Below are 19,695 nucleotides of genomic sequence, written 5' to 3'. Positions count from 1 at the left end.
ACAAACACAAAGGAAATAAGCAAGAAAATAAAATCAATGTAATTAACATTGAGAACTGATTCTCGACCAAGGAACTAAAAGGGAACATAATGAACAGTTGAAAAGAGTCAATAGGTGGCAGGCAAATGCCACATTTTCTACAAAATGTCATACATTTGTAATTAACGCGGTTTTAATTATGAGCTACTGTATACTTTGCAATAACAAGAAATTCCTTTAAAATGTACAGAACTAAAGATGGTTGATAAAGTTATCTTAATATATTGATCAGCAAACTCAAAAAGCACTTTTTACATTGGTTTTGTAATTAATGAGTGGCATGTTGCAAAAATAGGCTTTTAGATAGCTCAATTTGACAGAAGTGATATAGTAATCATCATATTAATGGGGGGGGGAGCAAAATACCCCAAGCACTGATTTGTTTATTGCATTTATTTATTCTTGGTGCTGTGAGTAGCATATGTCTAGTTTGCCCCCAAAAGAAAATGGAAATGATTTGCTGCAAAGGGGATAACATTAGAGATTTGCTAAAGAGTTAATTCATATAATATAATACTTAGGGCCAAATTCTGCCATTCACCTGGAAAGAGGCCTAATAGCCCCTCCTCCCAACATGGGTGCTCAGATGTGATACGAAAATATTTGTATTCTGTTGAAATTAGGCACCTACTCAATGCATTCCTAATCTATGCATGTAGAGGCCATTGCTGGTTTAGGGAGGATAGGAACATCCATACAAGGAATGTAATAACCGTAGGCCATGTATATTTATATTTATTTATACATACCTACATAGGAAAAACAATGGATCAAGTTTCATGGAAATTCATGACACATTTTTATTGTTTTTTTTCCCCTCTTTATTTTTATGTTACAATTTCCTGCCCTGAAGTTACACACATGACAATATTTTCCTTTGAATTTCACTGGTGGATTTTAATTCCCTAAAGCTTCAATGAGAAGCACAGGGGTCTGCCTTTGTGTTTCTTATTGGAGGATGAGGCCAAAGGGAACTAAATATAATTGAAAAAATATCTTCCCAGCCACATACTCTGTCCCAGAACACACAAATACAGTTACAGAATGGGGTTCTGATAACATTTGTGTTACAGACACTGGAAAGAATGAAAAATTAGCCTATTTGGTTCATCATTAACAAGACATTCAGCTAAAAGCCTACGTTTCTATTGCCCTGCTGTCTGGCAAGCTGCCTAAATAAAAACCCTGTTTAAGCAAATTAATGTTTTAAGAAAAAGTGATATACAGAACAAAAGAAAATGCTTAACTAAGTAGTACCAGACTCTGGCTCTTACTTTGCCCTTCAGACAAAAGCTTGTATCATTTGGCAATTTTCCCACTTTTAACATGAATTTATTTCTTTCAACATGATCTTTCTGGGTATCCAAATTGCAGCATTTCCAAAGTATTGCAGAATATACTCTGTCTCACCTAATTTCTAGTTCTAAATTGGAGACCAAATTCAACTTGAAATGAGAGAGTGGGTAAATATCACTTGTGGCCTCTTTTACTACACTGTTCAAAGTTAAAAAAATCCAGTTGAAAGAGGAGGTGCTTCTGTCTCTCTTATAACTTATAGCCCAGTTGTTGGAGAACTCCCCTGGGATGTGGGAGACCCAGATTCAATTGCTCTTTGCCTGACATGGAAAAAAGAATGCAAACAGGGTTCTCCTACCTTCCAGGAAAAAACCTTCAGCAATGGGCTATGGCATATTCTGAGTTCATAGAATCATAGAATATCACGGTTGGAAGGGATCTCAGGAGGTCATCTAGTCCAACCCCCTGCTCAAAGCAGGACCAATCCCCAATTAAATCATCCCAGCCAGGGCTTTGTCAAGCCTGACCTTAAAAACCTCTAAGGAAGGAGATTCTACCACCTCCCTAGGTAACACATTCCAGTGTTTCACCACCCTCCTAGTGAAAAAGTTTTTCCTAATATCCAACCTAAACCTCCCCCACTGCAACTTGAGACCATTACTCCTTGTCCTGTCATCTTCTACCACTGAGAATAGTCTAGAACCGTCCTCTCTGGAACCACCTCTCAGGTAGTTGAAAGCAGCTATCAAATCCCCCTCATTCTTCTCTTCTGCAGACTAAACAATCCCAGTTCCCTCAGCCTCTCCTCATAACTCATGTGTTCCAGACCCCTAATCATTTTTGTTGCCCTTTGCTGGACTCTCTCCAATTTTTCCACATCCTTCTTGTAGTGTGGGGCCCAAAACTGGACACAGTACTCCAGATGAGGCCTCACCAATGTCGAATAGAGGGGGATGATCATGTCCCTCGATCTGCTGGCTATGCCCCTACTTATACATCCCAAAATGCCACTGGCCTTCTTGACAACAGGGGCACACTGACTCATATCCAGCTTCTCGTCCACTGTAACCCCTTGGTCCTTTTCCGCAGAACTGCTGCCTAGCCATTCGGTCCCTAGTCTGTAGCAGTGCATTGGATTCTTCTGTCCTAAGTGCAGGACCCTGCACTTATCCTTGTTGAACCTCAGATTTCTTTTGGCCCAATCCTCCAATTTTTCAAGGTCCCTCTGTATACTATTCCTACCTGCCACCGTATCTACCACTCCTCCTAGTTTAGTATCATCCTCAAATTTGCTGAGAGTGCAATCCACACCATCCTCCAGATCATTTATGAAGATATTGAAAAAAAACTGGCCCCAGGACCGACCCTTGGGGCACTCCACTTGATACCGGCTGCCATCTAGACATGTAGCCATTGATCACTACCTGTTGAGCCCAACAATCTAGCCAACTTTCTACCCACCTTATAGTGCATTCATCCAGCCCATACTTCTTTAACTTGCTGACAAGAATACTATGAGAGACCGTGTCAAAAACGTTGCTAAAGTCAAGAAACAATACATCCACTGCTTTCCCTTCATCCACAGAACCAGTAATCTCATCATAGAAGGTAATTAGATTAGTCAGGCATGACCTTCCCTTGGTGAATCCATGCTGGCTATTCCTGATCACTTTCCTCTCATCTAAGTGCTTCAGGATTGATTCCTTGAGGACCTGCTCCATGATTTTTTCTGGGGACTGAGGTGAGGCAGACTGGCCTTTAGTTCCCAGGATCCTCCTTCTTCCCTTTTTTAAAGATGGGCACTACATTAGCCTTTTTCCGGTCATCCGGGACTTCTTGGGGGCTCTCTCACCCTCTCCTGTTAAAGCTGTTCCTCTTTGTATAAATAAAGAAATAGTTATTGAAGCAGGGGCTGAACATTGGGTCTCCCACATCCCAGGGGAGTGCTCTACTTACCAGTCTACCAAGAGATTCTCAAGCTTGCTCTTTCCACTTTGCACTTTGCTTCTTTGCACTTTGCTTCTCTTTTGAGGACTGCTTCCTATACTGCCTCTGTCAGGCTCCTTCTCCACCATCCTCTGGGCATGCCCTTTCCTCTGGAACAAGCTCCTGACTCTCCCTAGTGTCAGAGAGAATGACTACAGACCACCTCATCCCTGCAATATCTTTCTGCCCTCAGCTAGCTGGCTTTATACAAGCCCTTTCTGTACTGTCCAGATTAGCTTCATCCTTTAATTGGTCCACATAGTTCCCAGGCTCTTCCTCCCGATGCACCTTAAGCAGTTAATTTGACACCTAGCCACCTTAGCCCCTTCAGGGGCTGGTGTGCGGCGAACACCTCATCACACTTCCCCATTCACTATTCCACACATGAGATAACCAGATAATGGAGTTTCTTGTTTTGCACTAGTGGTATAGAATTGTATTTTTGTGCTGAATGATGTTCCTAAATAGTGTGAAGTAGCGGTCAGCTGCAGTTAGCAGAGTCAATTTAATTCCTCACCGAGTACGGCTACTGAGCTTGAGATGAGAGAGTGGGTAAATATCACTTTAGGGTGTAGTAACGGAGGCCTACAATGTATGAGGAGTTATTATTTAAGAACTGTCCAGGTATTAGGCCTTTTAGAAAAAAACAGAACAGAGAGCTAAGCGAATAAACTCATTGTATAACTGCTAGATTTCTTCAGTAGTCTGAGGAAACTCAGAGTTGCAACAGTCTTGTACAAAAGTGTACCACTGGTGCAGCTAAAGTGAATTTCCCTTTTCCCCTCTCTGTGAATTAAAAATAAATGTCAAACATTAAAATATGATATGATGGTCCACATAGAGTAATAAAATAGGGACGTGGATGGAATCTCATATTATACTTAAAATGTGGATAAAAGGGAAGTCAACTGGTTTGTAAATTTTGTAATATGGTAATTTTTATAATTAATTTTCTTAAAGAAACAATAAAAAATCACTTACTACAGTTTGTGTGTGTTATCAAATACCACACATTTCACAAGATATCCAATAAAATTATGCAACTATGCAGCTTACCAACTTGTCAAAGCTGCAAGACCAGACAATACAAAATCAGACAATGTTCCACAGACATAACATCTTGGGGGAGCAGGTGGAAAAACAAAACTCCACACAAACAAAATAGACTGACAAAAATAGACAAAAAAAAAGAGGAGGGACTGAAAGGAGGGAGAGGAGGGGATGGGGAGAGGAAGTGAAGAGATCAAGTGGAATGGAAGTCTTACATGACTTGAGATCTCAGCATGCTTTATCCAAGTGTATCAAGAAACAAGGTCCAAATAAATATAGTTGCTCTCGAGATCAATAAGCTATAATTTATTTCACTCCTCACTCAGATGAGTCCAAATATCACTGCTCTATTCTAGGCATAAGCTTGCTCCTCCTTTTTTATAAAATCATGCTGTGACACTCCATACCTTGGGGAACACCCTGCATCCCCATATTCATCCTTCTAAAATGATTGTGTGGTATCCAATGCTAAGTTTGTAACATCGGGTGTCTTCAGAAGGCTCATGTTGCACTAAGCATTGCTATAGTTATGTTATAGGTTGTCATTTCATGTATATAGTTATGAGGCTGAAAATCTGTCCTCATGGCTTAAAACAAGCCCAGGCAAAACTCTCCAAGAGGAGAGGGGCAGTTCACACCTCATCAGGGCATGTATGGGACAAACCCAGCCCAGCCTCACAGAAACAAAAGATACTGGCCTAAGCAGCAATAAATGATCTGTTGGACTCTGCAGTGAGTCACCCCCCTTACCATGGTCAGTTTGGGACTACAACGAGGTAATGCTTACCTGACTCTGAAGGAGACGGGTCAAAGCCAAGAAGGAAGAAAGAACATGATAAAGGGAGAGATGTTTGCCATGCTCTCTCTCTTCATCCTTCATCTACAGACACCACCACCAAGCGACTGAAACACTGATCAAAGGGGAGAGCCTGGCTGAAGGGCAACCAGCAAGCCTGTGGTGAGAAGCATTTAAGTTTGTAAGGGCATTGAAAGTTAAGATCTTAGAATGTGTTTTGCTTTTATTTCATTTGACCAATCTGACTTCTTGTGCTTTGACTTATAATCACTTAAAAAATCTATCTTTGTTGTTAATAAATTCATTTGTTTATTCTACCTGAATCAGTGTGTTTGTTTTGAAGCGTGTCAGAGACTCCCCTTGTGAAAACAAGCCTGGTACATATCAATTTCTGTGTTAAATTGATGAACTCATACAATCTTGCAGCATCCAACAGGCATAACTGGACACTGCAAGCCTGAGGTTCTTAGGGTTGTGTCTGGGACCAGAGATATTGGCTAGTGTCATTCAGTTGCACAATCCAAGTAGCGGCTGGCCAAAAGTGCTCACTCATGTAGCTGGGAGAAGCTTACATGCTAGAGGCTGTGCTTGAACAGCCCAGGAGTGGGGGTTCTCACAGCAGAGCAGGGTAAGGCTGGCTCCCAGAGTCAATGATTGGAGTTATCTAGCAGATCACTGGTTCAGATAACACCAGGGGAATGTCACACATGCCCTTAGTAATCATTATGTCACTGAAGAACCAAAGTTTTTGTGGTTGTGTTAAATGCAGTATAGTAGGTACATATACTAGGATATATTTTTCAGCTGAGGTTTGGTTACTAAAGCCACTATTTTTACCCTTGTTTTCACCTATTTTCACAATTGCCTGATTGTTGCAAGTCCTATAGTATATGCATTAAGGCTCCTTTATATAAAGTACAGCACCAAACAAACATCAGAAGAGAAGGCCCCTCATATTGCACAACTCTTGTGATGTCCAATGCATTTGAATAGAATTTTTTGCTTTATCACACCTAGCCTGAGAGCCAAAGAAGCATCTTTAGCATTCTGTTATATGCTCAGGGTGAAGGCGTCATGTCTTGGGAGACAAGATTAGGGAGGTAAATGACTGGAAACAGAATGTCTATACTAGCTAAAATAAGGGTGAACACCCAGGGAACCATTTACAAGGGGCAAGATCACAATGGATAAGAGATCCTGGAATGTAAAATGAAGAACAGAGTAAGTCATACATGGACAGTGGGTGGACAGAATGTGCTGTGCAAGGATTGGTTCCTACAAAGTGACCAAGCCAATCCTAAAATGTGTGATGCAAAGTATAGAAGATGTGATGTAATGTGTAAATGTCTATAAAGGAAGAGGTTTGTGTGTAACTTTGGACGTATGGTACACACTCTACCCACCCCCTATGATTGAGTCTGATCATCTTAGCTTAGCTTTGTTGTATGCCATATGAAGGAACCTGAGGGATGAGACTGGAGTTGGTCAAAATTCCAGACCAATGTAATTCCTCTTCATTAATAAAATATGTACAGTGAGATTTTATGAAGCAGTTGCAAGGTTGCCAGTAGCTCTGGGGCCTCTGGCAATCCTAGAGCACCAGGATACAATTGATACATTAGCACATGTTTTAGTTGTAAGTACTGCCACTCTCTTGAGGGTGGCAGGTCATATGGTGTTAGAAAAGAGACACAGCTGTCATATCTGACTACTTGGGAAATCCATATGATGCCTTGGCTCAGTCACTTCTTTCTAAAATTATGGTTTACCCCCACCCCAGTTTGCAAGTTTGGCAAGGATGAAAGTGATACCTCTTAGCTAGACTAGCCCAAACATGTTAATGCAACCAGCACTCTAGGGAACTTCTTTTTCTCCATCGGATAAAAGAAAATGCGAAGACCTGCAAGGGGAATTGGCTACATTAACATCTGTTTAGTTTTCACCTTTGTGGGTATACCTGTGTTACCATGCTGGAACCAATTTGACATCTCTGACATCATAAAAGTGTTAGTAATTTTGTATGTCTGGGAGCCTAATCCCCATGCCCCCTCTCAGCTATAGAGAACTGGAGTTTTTAAAGTTATATAGTCATGGACATTGACCTGGGTCCCACAAGAAGGCTCTGATAATGTTATTAAATAAAAAGATAGTTATATACACATAGTCCATGTAGAAGATGGAGAGGCCTAGGCAAAATATTCATTTTTATTGTATTAGCCTTTCTCCACAGGCTTAGGGAGAGGGAATGCCACCTATTTGTATAACTAGTTATTTAAGTAAAGGTGTGACATATGGGGGGAGGGATAGCTCAGTGGTTTGAACGTTGGCTTGCTAAACCCGGGGTTGTGAGTTCAATCCTTGAAGGAGCCATTTAGGGATCTGGCGCAAAAATTGGGGATTGGTCCTGCTTTGAGCAGAGGGTTGGACTAGATGACCTCCTGAGGTCCCTTCCAACCCTGATATTTTATGGCTAGAAAGGGTTAAACATCATGCAAAATAACCCACAGAAGACATGTGGGGACATAATGTTTTTGTTTTTTGTATTTACATATGTATGAGTGCGGTAGACAATGTAATCAACAGTCCCAGTCTATACTGCTTTCTGATAATTTAGAGGTCAAAAGAACATCCTATCATGTAAGTGAATTATAAACATGGGATATCTCAATATTCATCTCTTTGAAATGTAGTGTGAATGGTGGTGGAACAAGCAAATTACCTTATATCAATTCATATAGCTTAGTACCAGTGATGGAATTCCTTCAAAGTCATCCTAATTACCCTTTATTCCCTGAGAAATTCCAACTTGTCAAGAGACATGAAATTGTATAAAAGATCCTTGGGTCCTGATTCTGTCATCTCAGATTTCCTTAGACTTCATTAGGGGAGGCTTGAGTCGAAAGATTGAGGTCCCAGTATGCTAATATACCCTGAATATGAGACTTAGACATTGGACTATAAACTATGAACTATTTCTGAAAGAACTCTTTGCAGCCACAAAGCTCACCATCTCTGCAATGAATCTGCAACAAAATGAATTAAACTCATGTCTGTATTTATATTGGTCTTTCAACCATACTTCCTCTTTTGTTTAATACATTTTCGTTTAGTTAATAAGAATTGGCTGTAGCATATATTTGGGTAAGATCTGAAACATTCATTAACCTGGGAGGTAATGTGTCCCATCCTTTGGGACTGGTAGAACCTTTTCTTTTATATGATGAAATAAGATTTGCAGAAATCATCATATTTAACATGGGTACCCGGATAGAGGCTGGAAGCTGGATCACTGTATTGTTTGGACTTCTGAGTAACCAGAAGGTAATAAAGAAGCTGTTTCATGCTGGCTTGGTAAATCTAAATACTGGAATATCCACCAGCTTTATGGGAATTGTCTGCCCCATTCTTTGCAGTTACACCTACAAGATCTCTATCAAGCATTCTTACAACTACAATACCCACCTGCTGAAGTGAAGAAACAAATTGACAGAGCCAGAAGAGTACCCAGAAGTCACCTACTACAGGACAGGCCCAACAAAGATAATAACAGAACGTCACTAGCCATCACCTTCAGCCCCCAACTAAAACCTCTCCAATGCATCATCAAGGATCTACAACCTATCCTGAAGGATGACCCAACACTCTCAGATCTTGGGAGACAGGCCAGTCCTTCCCTACAGACAGCCCCCCAACCTGAAGCTAATACTCACCAGCAGCCACACACCACACAACAGAACCACTAACCCAGGAACCTATCTTTGCAACAAAACCTGTTGCCAGCTGTGTCCACATATCTATTCAGGGGACACCATGATAGGGCCTAATCACGTCAGCCACACTATCAGAGGCTCATTCACCTGCATATCTACCAATGTGATATACGCCATCATGTGCCAGCAATGCCCCTCTGACATGTACATTGGTCAAACTGGACAGTCTCTACATAAAAGAATAAATGGACACAAATCAGATGTCAAGAATTATAACATTCATAAGCCAGTCGGAGAACACTTCAATCTCTTTGGTCACTTGATTTCAGACCTAATGGTCTCAATATTACAACAAATAGACTTTAAAAACAGACTCCAACAAGAGACTGCTGAATTGGAATTAATTTGCAAACTGGATACAATTAACTTCGGCTTGAATAGAGACTGGGAGTGGATGTGTCATTACACAAAGTAAAACTATTTCTCCATGTTTATTTCCCCACCCCCACTGCTCCTCAGACGTTCCTGTTAACTGCTGGCAATGGCCCACCTTGATTATCACTACAAAAGGTTTTCTTCCCCCCCCCACGCCCCGCTCTCCCGCTGGTAATAGCTCATCTTAAGTGATCGCTGTCCTTACAATGACAGGTTTCAGAATAGCAGCCATGTTAGTTTGTATTTGCAAAAAGAAAAGGAGTACTAGTGGCACCTTAGAGACTAACCAATTTATTTGAGCATAAGCTTTCGTGAGCTACAGCTCACTTCATCGGATGCATAAAAGTGGAAAATGCAGTGAGGATATTTTTATGTACACAGACCATGAAAAAATGGGTGTTTATCCATTATCTGCTTTATGGACACTTGATCACAAAGTGGAGTAATCAGAAGTGTAGCTGTTTGAATAATAACGCACAGACTCAGTTCAGACATACATACCAAGGTCCCACCATTGTGGTTAAAACAAGAACTGAAATGGAAAATTTATACAGCTGTCCTGGGCTGCTGGAGAATGGCAGTTCTTGAAGTGACTTTGCATTGTATAATGGACTGTTAAAATAATTTTTAAGAGCATCAAAGAACATGAAGAAATTTTGTATAAATTATATGAACTTTAAGTTGGACATTTCAGCAGCTGGCAGAATGTTGATAAAGAAACTGCAGCTTGAGAAAGCATAATTGCAAAGTTGACTAAGGGATGGACTGCAAAGTGGCTCATGGAATCCAACTTGGGAATGTGAGTTGCAGACTGGACAAAACCTGCTGGTGTTTAAGGTATGTCCCAAGATAGGTCATAGATGTTGGTACACCTAACTTGTTTTATACAAGCTGGCATGAAAAGATGCACAAAGAGATTGGACAATTTCAGCCCCTTTGGCAAGAATTCAAAAAGCTGATGTCTTATTCCCTGATTGGATAGTGAGAGAGGATGATTCTCATTTTGACTGGACATGTCTAATCTTTGGAAGTAGTATGGATCACCATCTAATTGGTTCATGCCAGCATCTCCAAGAAAAGGAACCAAGTTAGGCCATTTTTTCCTATTTCTCCTGGGTGATCTGTCTCCTTCAGTACAGTGCTTAGTAAAAGCTGAAGATCCCTGGAAGGGAAAAGACTGAGGTCCTTTCCTGGTCATCTGGGAGTCTTCCTGGTGACATTAAGTACCTATCTCAAGTAGCCACCTTTAACTCACTTTCTATTTTCCAGCAATTTGGGTCTCCCAATTGCACACCATGAAAATACTATAGTTGTGTCCACCTTTTGCTTCATTTGTGGTTGTGTTGTCAACTCCTGCTATGAAGAATAACTGAGCTGAAAACTGATGTCTGAGTAAAAATCTGGTGATAAGTAACAGATACTTTCTCTGGAGTAAGAACCAAAATTGAAAACTATAGAGCCTTTGGGAAGGAGACCTTGGTGAATTGGCATGTAAATAATTGACCAAATTGTCTTGTGATCTAGCTTTGGCTTATTTTTCCTCTGTTGTGTTAGCAACACCGGAGCTGATAATCAACTGGCACAAGTAAGGCCCTATTCTGAGGAACTCAGTCAAAAATCAAAACAAAGTCACCTTCCCAAGACAGTGATTGAGTATAAGTATTGATTTATATTGTGGTTTTGTGATTTGATTCAGAAAACCTGAATGGTGTTGTCACGGGTCAGGCCCATGGTCGTGCCTGCGCACCCCAGCCAGGGCTTCACAGTTTAGCGGTTGGGTCAAACTCTGCCCCCAGGCTCAGGGCTGTACAGCCTAGCGGCCAGAGTCAGTTACTGTCAGGATGGGCCACCACCTCAGGGTGGGTGGTGGCCAGCATAGGGAGACCCAGGCCCTTTCTCTTCACCAGATCCCAACCCAGGGCCCTGTCAGTGGTGAGGTTGCCTGCCACCAGCTCAGCGGGGATCTGGCCAAAACACGCTGAGCTAGCCTCCGGTTGTCAAACCAACTCACCGCAAAGACTCTCTAGGTTACTTCCTCCCTTCTTCTCCACATCTCATGGCTCCCTAGTTCCTTCTCCCTCAGTCACGTCCAGTTCCTGGGGCTTGAGGGTTGCTGTCAGCTGGCTGGCCTCCACATCATGAAGTAGCATGGCCCTTCAGCATGAGCTAGCAGCCCACCTCCTTCCCCTACAGCTATCTGCCCAGACTGGGCCAGGCTGCTCCCTCTTATACTGGTGTTGCACTTTGACCATGTCCAGTAGGGCTGTGGGGGCGTGGCTTCCTCAGCTCACAGTGAGGGGTTAACCACTGCAGTCCCAGTGTGGGGCATGCATGCCCCGTCACAGGTGTTATCAGGCAAAATTCTAGTTTGTTAGCCAAAGCGTAGTCCAATACTATGTTTGCCTTCTTATATCCTACATTGTTAGTTGCTGTGGTTAAGAATATTTAATAAAATGCTATACAACTAAATTCAACTCTTGAGTCCTTTATTTAAGTAAGCTATCAAAATGAAAAGAACCCTAAGAAAGGTGCTAAGGGTAATCAGTTAATCAGTTGCTTAATTAAGGTTTGTTTTATACCCTATCTTTCTTACAGCATGCCTTTGGATTGGGCCCAGCATGCAAGATAAGCATTAGGATATTGAGATTGAGGCATTTTGCACATATTGAGAGGCTGAAAGTTAGGTACCAAGTTAGAGCAAAAAATTAGGCATAGAGTGAACATAGACAGCTACAGTGTTAGGCAGCAGCCAAGCAGGGGGGTTGTGGATTGCAGTGACATCTAAACTCATTTGTGGATATGGGACTCAGTGTGGTATGAAGCCCATACAACATTATAGAAGAAGCAGCAGCAGCTAATACAGTTAAAGTCATGGAAACATTTCTATTATAATCCCCGGATTTCAATAACATACCTTTCTCAAATTTTCACTCCTCAGGTTGAACTGGAATTTTTTGAACGTTTGAACAAGATTGTGTAGAATTCTCTTTTGATAGGGCACAATCCTGCAAAGTGACATGCACTTTGGCCGCAATCCAAGTTTAATTTGAGCATGTGAGTAGTCCCACTCACTTAATTCGACTACTTGCATGTTCATACAAGTGCTTTGCTGGATCAGGGCCAGAATATTCAGCATCTTGCAGGACTGAATTTTTAATCTGCTAGTCCCAGTCAATTTCTCAAAGGAGGCGTTTCCATTGACAACTATATTTAAAGAATAACAGATTTGTTTCACTGAACACGACTGTGAATGTGCCATTTAATCTAACCTCTTGATCTATAATCTGTAACTCAGAAATCTACGTGCAGTCCATCATGGAGCCTCAAAAGCTCACACATCCCCGACAATTCCAGAATTGTTTGGCACCTCTACAACCCAGACAGTTCTTTTCTATTTCTAATGGCCTGCATTGACTCAGCTTTAATCAGAGTCAGTTTATGCTATTAATCATCTGACCTAGTTCTGATTTAATCAGAATACATTAACAACTTCTCTTTGGTAAAAATGAGGATTGTGTTATAAGACCAAACTGAACATTTTTTCCTTGTAAATCTTTCATAGTCCTTAATATTATGCTGCTCTCTTTCTTCACTAGCTAAACCTGTACTGCCGCACTGTACTGGGATTTGATTTTCTAAAGATAAAATTAATTAAATATAATCAGCATTAGCAGCCTCTGTTCAAAAAGGGATCAATCGGAAATTGTTTTCACACTTCCTTACAATGGTTAGCTGAGACAAAGTATTCTCTGTTAGGCTTACATTCAATTGTGCTTGCACTGTTTGAATCACAACTCATTTAAGGGCAACAGTTTTGAAATGTATTCCATCATCAGTGGCTAAAACAGGCATTGTGAAAGAAGGTTGCTGATTTGTCATAAAAGATTTGAACTGTTTGGGTGTCTGGTGCTACCTGCACCTCAGCTCAGGCTTAATCATATCCATCAAAGGCGAAATATAGAGTGATTAACACATAGTTTAATTATTTTTAACCTCCAGATTTAAATGTTAGAGATCATAGGAGCCAAACTCCACAAATATGGGGCTGTTTTTAAATCTGTACACGGCTGACTTGACAGGCAACCAGCAACCTAAATCTACAAGTTGAGATTTCACTACAAGCAGCTGCTGCCTGCTGCTACTAGTAGTCATTCTGATAGAGGGATGAAGAAAGATGTGGAGATCAAGGAGTTAGGTGTAATGTTTATAATAAATATCATATGACCTCAGTGTGATATTATACTCCCTGAATGTATAGAGTTAATCAAATGAGGCTGATGGTGGAAGCGAACAAGAACCAAAACAAGGGCAGAGATAAGGGGCTATCACAGGGAATACCAAAGTCCTTGGGCAAACAGCTGGGAAGCTGTTAGAAGGAAATAACCCCCTACCTGGTTTCTAGGGGTCTGGTAAAGCTTACTCTTCCTAATTCCAACCTGGGATCAAAGAGTATTTAAAAAACCTTAAATATGCTAGCCTAGACTGCAAAGGGGGATGTTAGGGTTGTCAGTAGACTTAAGCTGACACAGACTGAGTTATATACGGAACGAATTCTGCAGAAGTGCAATTTGTTTGGCCAGTTCAGAGATGGAGGTAATGCGGCGGTGTGCCACTTGCAAAGCTTGCAAGAAAAGGATACGGTAAGTTAAGACCCAGGAATATGGGACTCTGTTGTTTTAACCCATTTTCCTAAATGGTGTGTTCCCTTTGGCAAGGAACATGTACTTTGAAGAAGCTGTTTGTGAGTCATTTTAATCAGCCACTGTTCCAGGCTCCTGAAGTAAAAAGACTTACAGGTGCCAAACCCAATAGGTCCTGTTCTGTTAACACAGTGTGGAAACAGGGGCCTTGTTGTGTTAACATGGTGTGAAAACAGGGAGGCTGTACAGAAAATTGGTCTATGAGTATTTCTTCCCTGAACAGTTAGCCTGGGTGATTGGCACTCAGATCTGAACATTCACTTTAGCCTAGGCTGAGTGTGAGTGTTCCTACAGCACAGCTTCTACCCACAATATTGTGTCTTCACTGTTTCTTCACTTTCCCATGTGTATCTGAGGTCATATCCTCTGGGTCTTTGTGTGTAGAGGTTCTAGGATTCTTTTCCAGGCAGCTGAGCCATTGTGGGAGAACTTGTCCGTCCTTCAGGGTGGAATTGTGGAAAAGGCATTGGGGGACTATCAGCACTCAAGTAACACTACCTGTGTTCTCACTACAAAATGCATGGATTCCAGCCCAATTTAAAGTGGAACTCAGGCTGTAATACTTTCTCTCAGGTCAGGCTTAAAGTACTCCAATCCTGGATCAGATTTGTCATAAAAGATTTGAACTGTTTGGATGTCTGGTGGGTTAAAAGTGCAGTGACCATAACATGTGCGGTGAACATAACATAAGGACAGCCATACTGGGTTAGAGCAATAGTTCATCTAACCCAGTATCCTGATCATGTTAAGTAATTTGTGTTTTAAAAATTGCATATAGATAGATTCCAGTTCTGTGCTTAAATAAATGCCGTCTCATTTACTAAATCATCCCAACTGTGAAAGGTCAAATTCTGTCCTGACTTGCAGTTCATGGAACATAATCGAGTTCTCTGAAGTTAAATAGAGTAACTCAGGGAAGAATCTGGCCCTACAACACCACATAGAAAAGGAAAGTGTTGTGGTGTAGTAGGTAGGGGATCAGGACACTTTGGTTCTATTGCCTGTTCTGTATCAGAACTGCAGTGTGGCCTCAAATAATCGATTTCACCTCTCTGTGCACTTGTTTCCAGTCACTCTTTGTCTTGTCTATTTAGACTGTAAGCTCTTTGGGAAAAGGACTACCTCTCAATGTGTGTTTGTACACAATGGAGCTCCAGTCTTAGTTGGACCCTCTTGGCAATACCAGAAAATAGATTATTATCTGCAAACTAGTCTTAATTAATAAACAAATCATTGATTGAATTAAGAATCATTAAAAAAACCCTGAAAGCATGAAGGTACTGTGATTTTGAAAAAGGCCTAGAAAACCTGCTTTATATTTTGTACTTATTTCATTTTCTGGTTCCTCCCAAGAAACAGCTACACAAGTCTACCATGAACCTCAACTCCCTCTTCTGATCAGACAGAGCCTACAACAATGGGAAAAGGGGGGTAAAATATGGCTACCAGCTGGTATAAAATCCACAGTCACATTGACTTCAGTGGAAATACGAAATTTACACTGACTCTCCATCCTTCACTACCCACCCCCAAGACTATGGCTCACTAATAGGATTGCTGCATATAAGAAAAATATGCTTAAAACAGGAAACTTAAGAATCCCACAATACTTCAGATTCCTTTTGTATATGTTTTCTTTTTTCTCCAACAGGCAGAGAAATGGGTGAAAAGGGCTAGTACTTGCATCACTGTGGACCACCAGAATATTACATAGGTTTTCCTGGATAATCTATTGATCTGTTACCTACTGAAGGTACATAATGGACTGAGTACATTAAATCCTTCCAGATTTGTTCTGGTACCACCTATACTGGTATCTCATTCCCATGATATATGAGCAAAGAACTCCCATTTTTGATTCATAATGTTTTAAAGGTGAATTTTGTGACAATTCCTTTTTTCCCTGTACATGTTTAATAGCTTCTAATAACACTGCATCCTGCTTCTGTAATGCTGGCAAGTCAGTCACTATCTCTGTAATGCTGCCTGCTGTGCTGACCGCTGACATAGACAGAGTTTCTGCAGTATTTACTGGAGGAATCATGGTGCTTATGATTATGTGTGAAAATGTCCATTTCTTGTCCTCTTGTGCACCTTGTTTCACCAGAGAATCAGCAACATAATTTTTCAGGTGAAAAGAAGTTGTTTTACTATGACTTTTCACCTTAAAAACAAAGGGAGGGGAAAAAGGGGTTATGCAAGGGAAGCAATGTAAGAAAGTAGTGAGGCATAAGCCAAAGGAGATCCGTCAGAGGATACAAAGTTGTGAGAATGCCAAAAAGAAAGAAATTCTGTAAGAGCATTACAGGCCCATGCAGAATCAGATAGGAAAAGCAACTGTAAATCAGAGGTAGCAAAACGTTCCAATGCACATGTGTCAAGGTTCCTTCCCCACTCTGAACTCTAGGGTACAGATGTGGAGACCTGCATGAAAAGCCCCCTAAGCTTATTTTTACCAGCTTAGGTTAAAACTTCCCCAAGGTACAAACTATTTTTCCTTTTGTCCCTGGACTTTATTGCTGCCACCACCAAGCATCTAACAAATATATAACAGGGAAAGAGCCCGCTTGGAAACAGTCTTTCCCCCTAAAATCCTCCCAAACCCTACACCCCCTTTCTTGGGGAAGGCTTGATAAATATCTTCACCAATTTGCATAGGTGAACACAGACCCAAACCCTTGGATCTTAAGAACAAGGAAAAAGCAATCAGGTTCTTAAAAGAAGAATTATAATTAAAGAAAAAGCAAAAGAATCACTTCTGTAAAATCAGGATGGTAAATGCCTCACAGGGTAATCAGATTCAAAACATAGAGAATCCCTCTAGCAAAACCTAAAGTTACAAAAAGACACAAAAACAGGAATATACATTCCATTCAGCACAACTTATTTTATCAGCCATTTAAACAAAACAGAATCTAACACATATCTAACTAGATTGCTTATTAGCCCTTTACAGGAGTTCTGACCTGCATTCCTGCTGTGGTCCTGGCAAAAACAGAGAGACAGAGAGAACCCTTTGTTCCCCCCCCCCAGCTTTGAAAGTATCTTGTCTCCTCATTGATCATTTTGGTCAGCTGCCATAGAGGTTATCCTAGCTTCTTAACCCTTTACAGGTGAAAGGGTTTTTTCCTCTGGCCAGGAGGGATTTAAAGGTGGTTAGCCTTCCCTGTATATTTATGACAACATGTCATAGCAGTGAGTTCAGCATATTACACTGAGTGGGGTGTACATGAAAAAGAAAAAGAAAGTGATGGAGAAAAAATGTAGAGGCTGAAACCAGTAAAAGGTTTCCCATCTTTGTAGAATCCATCTGTGAAAGTACACAGGAATGACGATGTGTCAGAGGAAGGAGGTAATGGTTTGAAAAACTGGTGTATAGAAAAGTTTGGTGTCAGCATAGGACACTTGTGAGGGACACCATCATACAAAAGTGCAAAAGGGAGAGGTGAAGGTGTAGACAAAGGGGGAAGAGTTATGTCCTTGTCCTGCAACAGCAGTGACCAGTGAGCTAATCTAGCGTTAGAGACCTGTCCATCCTTGAATGATCGGAAAGAAGAAATTTAGTTGATGTGTGTGTTGTATGTATAATTATGGAAGAGAGACCAATTAAAAAGATAAAATGTTTGATTGCCCAATAAGTAGTTAATAAGTTACATTCACATACAGAATACTTGGGTTCCACTGGTGAAAGTACTTTAGAAGCAAAAGCAATAGGCCTTCTTTTGTCATGGATTTCTTGAGAAAGACAGTGGAGAGCTCTGTTTCTCTTGTGGCAACTTCCAAATAAAAAGGTTTGGTCTGGTCAGGTGTTGCCAGAACTGGAGCCAAGGCTACAGTTTGTTTCAAAGCAGTAACTGCCTTTGTATGTTCCTCTGCCCAGCACCATTGCACTCCCTTTTGAAGAAGGTGGTACAAAGCAGCAGTGACTGATGCAAAATCAGGTATGAAATGTCTATGGTAGCCAGTAAGAACTAGAAGAGATCTTAAGTTAGATGCACTAGTAGGTAGATGCAAACACAAAATTAGGTCTACTTTTTGTTGAGATTGTGTTTATCCTTCCTTAGAAAGAGTAATTCCTAAAAAGGAAACTGACTGAGTGAACAGGTGAGTTTTGGTTGGATTATACTTTAGCAGTTATAGCAGTTTCAGTAGTCCATCTAGCAGCTTGAGATGCTCATCTTGGGTAATTGTAGCAAGGCAAAGTCACCAACATACTGAACAAGATTAGATGGTTTAGAAAAAGGTAACAGTGCACATTTAATTTGCCTATGAAAAATAGAAGGAGAATTTTGAAGTCCCGGGGGGCAAAGATTCCATGTAAATTGTTGCCCTTCAAAGGTAAAAGCCAGTTTATATTGACATTTGGGATCCAATCTCCATTAAAAATATCTAAAACAGAGAACCACTGTGTATCTGGAGAAAAAGATTTCAGCAAATCAGGTGTTATGGCTACATGCAGAGTAACCTGATTCAGTTTGCAATAATCAGTTGTGAGTTTCCAAAACCCACCAGGTTTAACCACTGGCCAAATCGGAGAGTTATTTGTGGAAGTGCAGGAGCAGAGGACACCCTGCTGTGCCAAAGAAACAATAGTTTCTGCAGTAAATGGTTTTGCTTCCTCTGGGTAAAGATATTGGCATTGAGGGGGTGGATCTGGCCCTGTAATTGTTACAGTAACTGCCATCCTGCCACAATCATGTTTGTGTTCAGCAAAAGCTGAAGCATTTGATTCCACGAAAGGTTCCAGAATAGCCCTCGAAGGATGAGTCTCATAAATTACTGATAAATTATATTGTGCAGGTTTCTTAATCATAGCAATTGCATGTGAATCAGGAATGACAATTGGATTAGTTCCACAAAAAGATCCAGTAACAGCACAGGACAAGTGATTAGTAAAATCAACTATGCACCCATATTGAACCATAAAATCACAGCCAAGTATATTTTGAGGTTCAGGCAAACAAGTAAGTGCAAACGCATGCATTTGTTGCATTGGTTCCTATAAGGACAGGCAGTGTCACAGAAAGAGTAGAAGATACAGAATTACTAGCAAAAGTTTCCAAAGCTAAAGGCTTACCAGAAGAAAAGGAAGACACAGAAGGGTTTATTTAGTGCAAAAGATAAATGGAGGCTTAGGTGTCAATTCGAATACTTAATTGGCAGCCTCTTGCCAAAGCTAACACACAAAGGTGACCACAACTATGCAGCTGCAAGTGGCACAAAACTTTACATGAGGCCTGACATCCTCATTGTGAAGAAGACAGTTCTGGAGAAGCAGGGGGTGTTGTCTGTGCTGCTCCTGGGGCTTCATTTGTTTGGTTGTGAATTGTAGTCACTGCATGAATTTGATTATGCAGCCTACTTTCTTTCTTTCTAAGATGTTGATAAGGATCTAGAGGATATATCTTCTGATCCTCCTGATGCAGTGCATGGGATGCATACTGTGTATATTGAGGGGTGTTATAATTTTCTCCCGTGCCTACTCTTTGGTATGGTGCGGGGTTTCATGACCAAGAGGATGATCAATAAGAGTATTTTCCTCTGTCTGTACCCTGAGCATAGTTAAATCATTCCCTGGTTTTATTACACACAGCTGAATTCCATCCAGGGAAATTTTTCTGCTTTTCCTTAAAACCTTGAGTTTGGAGTCTCCTCCTGCTCACGTTTAACCCTTCGGCTCCTT

This window comes from Lepidochelys olivacea (genome assembly GCF_965140295.1).
Source record: "Lepidochelys olivacea isolate rLepOli2 genome assembly, chromosome: 1".
Taxonomy (NCBI): Eukaryota; Metazoa; Chordata; order Testudines; family Cheloniidae; genus Lepidochelys; species Lepidochelys olivacea.
The sequence above is the reverse complement of the archived record's forward strand: the minus strand, read 5'-3'. Positions refer to the sequence as shown.